Below are 7,180 nucleotides of genomic sequence, written 5' to 3'. Positions count from 1 at the left end.
CTCTCTCTCTCTCTCTCTCTCTCTCTCTCTCTCTCTCTCTCTGTCTCTCTCGGGTGGTGGCGGTGGGGTGTGGGGGCCGCGGGGTTCGCGACGGCGGAGCTGCGGTGGCGGCTCGCGGCAACCCCTATGCTGCGCTCCCGCTCGCCTGGCTTACAGGGTGGTGCTCTCGTGTCTGCTCGGCACGGTGCGGGGCGGGCACCAGCCCAGGTCAGTACACCCCAGGGGGGATGAAAAGAAAACATCGTCTGGGGGTGTCGCCGTGCGCTGGTGTCGGCAAAAGTTGAGGAAAAGTGCGAGGAGCAGACCGAGGTGATGAGCCCGTCCACCCCGATGGGGTTTTGCGGGCGGTGTGGCGTGGCGGGGTGGCGGAGACCAGCTAACAGCAGAAAGGGCTCGACCGGAGAGTACAGAACAGCTATACAGTGGTGGGGATGGCGAGGCGAGGAGAGGCGGGCCGCAGAGAGAAGCCAGCCGCTCGACGCTCGGACGGAACACTGCAAAGAGCGAGAGAGTTGTACGGCGAGTAAGATGGGGGTTGCGGAGGTGAACGTGCTGCAGTGCCACAGGGCGGCGCTGTCAGCCAGAGCTGTATGCCCAAGTGAGTGAATATCACATACTTTAGATGCGTGAATTCCCATTCGCACACTGTAAGTGAAGGTGTTAATATTGACTTGAATTTCGTGCACTCATACCTCCCAAAGTCAGTGAATTTAGATTCACACTACAACAAGTGTGCGACGTTTCTCACGCACTGCTTGGGTTTGCTGTGTGGGGTGGTGTGGGAGCAGCTGCTGTGACCACCTGCTCCTCGACACGATGGCCTCCCTGCCGCCACGCTTCAATCGACCAATATATTTAGCTGCGCTGCACTGCTCATTTCTGAAAATTCATATTTTGTTACATAATTGCAAACAAAACGGCCCTCTCCAAGCAAGTTGTTGACAGTGCTGGTTGGGAGCAGTGGCGTAGGAAGGCCTGTATATGCGGTGACGTTGCTGTATGTAGAGAGACAAGGGTAAAAGGAGAGAGGGAGAGGGTGAGAGAGAGAGAGAGCAACTACCGGTGCATCCCAGTCCCAGTCCCAGGTCTCTTCCCCTTCGCTTCTCCCTTCTCCTGCCCATTGTCTCTCTGCAACAATGGCGTGGCGAGGCGCGGTGTGGCGTGGCGGGCAGCACTTCCTGTGTAGTGGCGTGGCGTAGCGCGGTGATGAGGTGGCGGGGCGTAGCGGCGCAAAGTAGTAATGATTTCATCCGTCAAGAGCTCTGCGGAGGGAGAGAATGCTGCGCTGCTGGAGCGCGCCCGGGGGACTCGGGGTACTCCCGGGAGGGACCCATAGACTGGCGCACGTTTTGAGCAAGTCTTAAAATTGAGAGAGCCTATTACTTACCAGTCAGCTGCCTCCACTGTTTTGTTTTCGTTTTCGAAACGTTCTAGCTTACAGCGCGTTATGTTTTTCGTTTAAATAAAAACTGTTCGTTTTCGAACCTAAGCTCGATGTGAGGCGGTGCAACCAACTTCGCTCGCCAGCGAATAAGTAAGTGTGCCTGATGCTGTCGTTGGGGCCTACACCCCGGCCCTGGAGCAAGTTGGCGGCCGCAGCCCAGACGACGTATAAGCCAGGGGGCTCGGCAAGCGGCGCGGTCGCGGTCGTGGTATGAAGAGCGATGGTTTCTCCACATGGCCAACCACCTGTTCATTCGGCCGTGAAGACCTCTGCCGAGCGCGGCGCGCCCGTCCAGGACGGAGCGTTCTCTTGTCTCTGTCTCCCTCCCTCTGCTGATGCTACCTCACCACCCTTCTTCTCTTCCCCTCCTGCTCTGCCACTCCCAACTCCCTTCTCCTCCACACTCTTTCTCTCGCGCGACGAGAGATGGCTACCAACTCGACCTCAACCACCACCACCACCTCTACTACCACCTCCCCTACTACCACCACACCTACTACCACCACCCCTACTACCACCTCCCCTACTACCACCACCCCTACTACCACCACCCGTACTACCACCACCTCTACTACCGCCACCTCTACTACCACCACCCCTACTACCACCACCCCTACTACCACCCCCCCTACTACCACCACCCCTACTACCACCACCCCTACCACCACCTCTACTACCGCCACCTCTACTACCACCACCCCTACTACCACCACCCCTACTACCACCACCCCTACTACCACCACCCCTACCACCCTGGCGTGCCCGACCCGACCCCCCGCTCCTCCCCCGACCCCGCCGAGACGAGCCGTCCATATTTCCAGTGTGCGGCAGCTCTTGCTCACCCCGAGCGCCCCGGCCCGGCCCGCTCCGCCCCGCTCAGTGGCTTCTTGAGATCCGCTCTCCAAAGTTTGAATGACGTAATGAAGCTCAGCCGGCGAGCAGCTTTGCCCCCGCCGCGCCCTGATCAGAATAGGAAGAGCGTCGGCGGCGGGGGAGAGCGGGAGAGGCGAAGGAGAGCGGGCGGGGAGAGTCCAATATCCTGCTGGCTGGCCGTGTGGACAGCGCCCCGCCGCCGCTGACTGCTCTGTGTGCGCTGCGGGCGAAAAGGGAGCGGAGGGATGGGAGAGAGTTAGTCCGTCGGACCTAACGTCATATCACTGCAGGGACTTTGTGTGGCGGCAAGCGGCGCTTTATATTGGCGGCCGGCGTAAAGCACACGCGAGCCGGGGACGAGGCAGACAGCGGCGACAGACAGACTGGCCGTCTGATAAACAGACAGGCGGACAGCAGTGGAGGCGGGCGGACTGACAAGCCACGCTAATTCGGCGGACAAGTGAGGCATGCTCCCGGCAAATGAAAAAGCCTGATGACGCGGGGGAGGATGGGGGGGGGGCATGCGCGTGCGCTTGCTGCCAGCGGCCCGCGTGCCGCCGACTCGACACCGACTATTGCCCGGTCGGCTTTCGGATTTCCGTCCGTCCGTCACGCGCGCCCGACTTGCAAATTGGTTTCGCAGTCATCAGCTGCATGAGATAGGCCGCGCGGTTTAAATCTGCATGCGCGGGGAGCCCCGGCCGCGAGACGAGGTTTGTCGAAAACATCGCCGTTATAAACGTTTCGACAAATTGTTTATTGGAGCTGGGAAGGGCGAAAACGAAAAGCACTTTTTAGATTGATACACTGATATTTTGACACTAGCATGGACTGGGCATGATAGTGTATTCAATGCTATGGTGCACATATTTAAGTGTCGGACTGGAAATTTTGGAAATTTCAATACTCAAAAGTGTGCAACAGTAAACTTGAACTCTGACAAGTGTTCAAATAAGCTGCATCACAAGCATGCCAAACAGTGTTCAACTTTACTACTGACAACGTTTCAGTGTGATCAAAAATCCATTGTCAAAGTTTTTAAAGAGAGTGCAATGTAGTTAAGCACTTGCATGTGAACCAATGGCACATTTTACCAGTGTGCTTGTTGAAACCATTCTGATTTTAACGTGTACCTTTCGTGTAACGCTCGGCTAAGAGGCGCCATGTTCTTTCCTTGTTAGGGTCGTGATGACCGAAGGCCATGACGCACCTTCACTGGAAAATAACGCGTTGCGCTGCCTCTGCTCGCTTATTTGGGAAAATAATTTTTAGCGTCGCAGGAGGCCGTATTAGAGCCCCGTGGGAAACCGGGAGAGCCGGGGAGAGAGCCTTTCCTAGGCAAGCGCGGCGATCCCTCTCGAGGTGTTATACCTCTCCTCCCCACGGCCTCTCCGCGCCTCCGCCGGGGCGCTCCCGCGCCGCGCTCCCATTAGAAAATTGCTCCACATGAAAAAGTACTTCATCTGTTTGAGTGACTGCGCCGCGTCAGGCGTTGGCTGTCGCCGCAGAGCGTCGTGGCGCGCGCCGGCTGCTCGATACGTTGAGAGTAGTGATGGCTTAGGCCAAACGGATCGATTATCCGTCGATTTCTCTGGAGGTGAGAATAATATGAATTATCCTTTCCTCTTTAGCGTTTTTGGCCAAGTAAGTAATTGAGGCCCCCCGGCCCCGCCCAGCGAGCGCTGCTGCTGCTGCTGCTTCTGTGCGGCGCGCCCGGCCCGGCGGCCCCGGCGGGCGAACATGGCAAACAATCGAAATGCAGTTGCGATGTCGCAGCAAATGGGGTGGGTCCCAAGGCAAACGGCGCACTGTGCCGCGGCCCGGCCTGCTGCGGAGACCTGCACTGTTGTGAAGTGTGTTCTGTTGTCGCTGCGTGTTTACGGAAAAATTTCACCGAGATTATTTTCAGTACCAGTTGGAAAATATCATTGTAAATTTACAACATATTTCGTATTTCCGATGTACAAAATTGTAGGTTCTAAATTTGTTCGTACATTTACAATTGTGACTTGTAATTTTACAACACTCATCATGGAAATTTTTACTGTTATCCTTACAAGAATTTCTCACGGTGAAATGCCTTTCTTTTCACATCATGTAGAAAAGAAACGCGCAATTTTTTTCTTAGCTGTTCGGGAACGGGGAGGGAGCAGAAGAAAAGTTGTGCACTTCACTGCGCTCCACCGACCGACCTGGCCGCGGAGCGCCCGCAGCGCGGCGGGTAGGCAACCCACCTGGCGCGTGCGCGCCGTGCGCGAGCCGCGGCCTACCCACCAGGGGCCCTGCCGGGGCCCTGCAGGCACGTGTGCGCTGCCGTAACGAGCCTGGCAAACAGGCGGTGGACGGACGGACGGACGGGCGGACTCGGACGTACTGGGGTGGTGGGGGAGGGAGCTCACTTCCGCACGAGAGACCGAAACGTTTCTCTGTTCTCGTCCTCCTCCTCCTGCTCCTCCTCCTCCTCCCCCTCCTGCTGCTCCTCCTCTCTCGGGTGGCAGTATTTCTTATCAGTTTAGAACGACGGCGGCAGCCCGTGTGGCATCGGCCGGCCGGCTTGCCCGGAGGGGGGACGTAAGGAAATAACCGATAGGAACAAGCAGTTTTGGTCCGTGCGGGTAGTGCGGCCTCGCTCCAGTCGGAGGGTTGGGGTCGGGGGAGGGGTCTCCTTTAAAGGGACGCTTATTGCTCCGAGCCGAGCTCCTGCTTCATTCTTTGGATATGCCCGGTCAAGGTCGGCTGCAGCTGCTATATAGCGCGGTGGTGGCCACCATGTGGCCAGCAGGCGCAAAGGTCGTCCAAAATTTTCTTTGGCGGAAGGCAAATGTCGTTAAAATGAAGTAAAAATGTCCATTGATCAACTTAATTTTCTTGAAAACAATGGAAATACCTTTAACGACAGACAAAAATTTCCTTGCATTTTTTTAAATTTCTTAGTCAAACGATACCGTGTTTTTTCTTGTTTTTTTTTTTGGGGGGGGGGTGATTTAAAAGCGAATTACTGTTGAGGCCTCCCTTGGCACACCACAGCAATATTTTTCTAGTGGCACACCGCTCGCTCGCACTCTAAATGGGGAGGGACAATTTTTGTACCTTAGTTAGATGTGTCTTTGAGCACATCTTCATCAGATACAAATTTGTCTGTACAGAGGTACAAAGTGTACCTAGGCTAGGTACAAATGCTATATTTTGTATGTGACTTGGATACAAATTTGAATTTGGTTTAGATGTGCTCAAAGACACATCCAGCCTACGTACAAAAATTGTCCCTCGCCATTTAGTGTGCGCGCAGACCCGCAGACACGCACGCACGCACACACACACATACACACATACACACACACTCACACGTGATAGAGTGAATCGCTGGGGAAAATATTTACGGAGCCGTTCGCTGTCTCGGACTGTGGGTGGGAAGGAAGGGGAGGTCTCCCTGCTGTTTGCACCGCTCCCCCTTGTGTGTGTGTGAATTAGTGTGTCTGTGCATATCTGCAGAGTTGGTGGGGAGCTAGCAGTGTGTCTGTGCATATCTGCAGGAGTGGGGTAGCAGCGGCAGGAGGAGCAGCCCGCACGCAGACGACTGGGCCCCCGGCCAGGCTGTGGGCCGGCACGACAAAGTGGTTGGTCGCCCGCCGCCGTACAGGGCTGTTAACGCTAATTTAACGATTAACGCCGTTTATTAACGCCGTTAACGTTAGTTAACGAGTAACGTTAGCGCGTTACAGTTACGCCGAAGCATTAACGTTATCGCGCTACGTTACTTTTGAGGTTAGCGGGATAACGCCGTTAACGTTAACGCTTTTCTGCGGGAGGGCGTACAAATAATCCATTTTGCACGGATATGTCCATGTGATACTATTGAATTTTGTCGCCTTTAGCAAGAACTGTTGTTTACTGCTCGTCCGGGTCGCGCTCTGCAGCGCCCTCAGCAACGATAGTCAGATAAACGATGACGGCGTTATCAGTTAACGTTAACGGGTTAACGGCGTTAATAGTTAAAGTTAACGTTATCGTCAGCGCGTTACATGTGTCAAAACGTATTAACGATAACGCGTTACGTTAATTTGGTTCGTTATCGCTTTAACGTTAGCGCGCTAACATTTCAAATTAACGTTAACAGCCCTGCCGCCGTATCGCTGCCGCTTTACATTCGTGCAAGGGCTGTGTAATATTTTTGCGACCTGAAGGCCGCCCGGGCGAATTGGCCGGCTCCGCCGCCCGCAGCGCAGCCTATCCAAGCCGTGGAAACACTCTTCGCCTCTCTCTCTCTCTCTCTCTCGCTCTCTCTCTCTTATTTGCTTACCCACAGGCCGCGCCCTCGCCCCATCGCTGCCCCCCTCTCTCGCTGCTAGCTCCTTCCTTATCCCCTCACTCTTTCTCTCTTGCTGCCCCAATCACTGTAACACGCATGTAAGCGACCTCTTTTTTCGATCCACTCTTTTCTCTCTCCTCCCCACTTCTTCCCTTTGCTAAAATAAAAAGGAAGAGAGAGAAAGAGAGAGCAGAGAGAGAGAGAGAAGGGGAGAGAAGTAACGGGCGATGTGGAGGGAGGGCGGCACAAGGGGCAGCACCCGGCACCTGACTCCGCCGTTTGTTCTCACGGATTAACGACGGATTGTCTCGCGTAACAAGTCGCTCACACGTGCGGGGGGCTGCCCATAAAGCACGCCCTGCCCGACGGGTCTGTCTGTTTACCCGCGAGAGGCGCCGCGGGAGAGTCGGCGACTAGTATTTATGGACGGTCCCCCTCACAAGTTTGGCGCGCAGGCTAACACCCTTCCTGTGCATCCCTCGCACTTCCTCAATCCTAACCTTCTGTGCGCGTGTGAGGACACGCAGCGTGTGAGGGGGTAGGGGGGGACGGGG

The 7,180-nt window shown here is 55.5% G+C and overlaps 1 protein-coding gene across 13 annotated transcripts in view; it reads left to right on the top strand.

Moving 5' to 3' along the window:
- LOC113208657 (synaptotagmin-7) overlaps nt 1-7,180 on the top strand; it is a 305,230-nt gene that overhangs the window by 269,793 nt on the left and 28,257 nt on the right. The window lies entirely within an intron of this gene.

This window comes from Frankliniella occidentalis, unplaced genomic scaffold (genome assembly GCF_000697945.3).
Source record: "Frankliniella occidentalis isolate FOCC.00 unplaced genomic scaffold, Focc_3.1 Scaffold204, whole genome shotgun sequence".
NCBI classification, from domain to species: domain Eukaryota; kingdom Metazoa; phylum Arthropoda; class Insecta; order Thysanoptera; family Thripidae; genus Frankliniella; species Frankliniella occidentalis.
The sequence above is the reverse complement of the archived record's forward strand: the minus strand, read 5'-3'. Positions and strand labels throughout refer to the sequence as shown.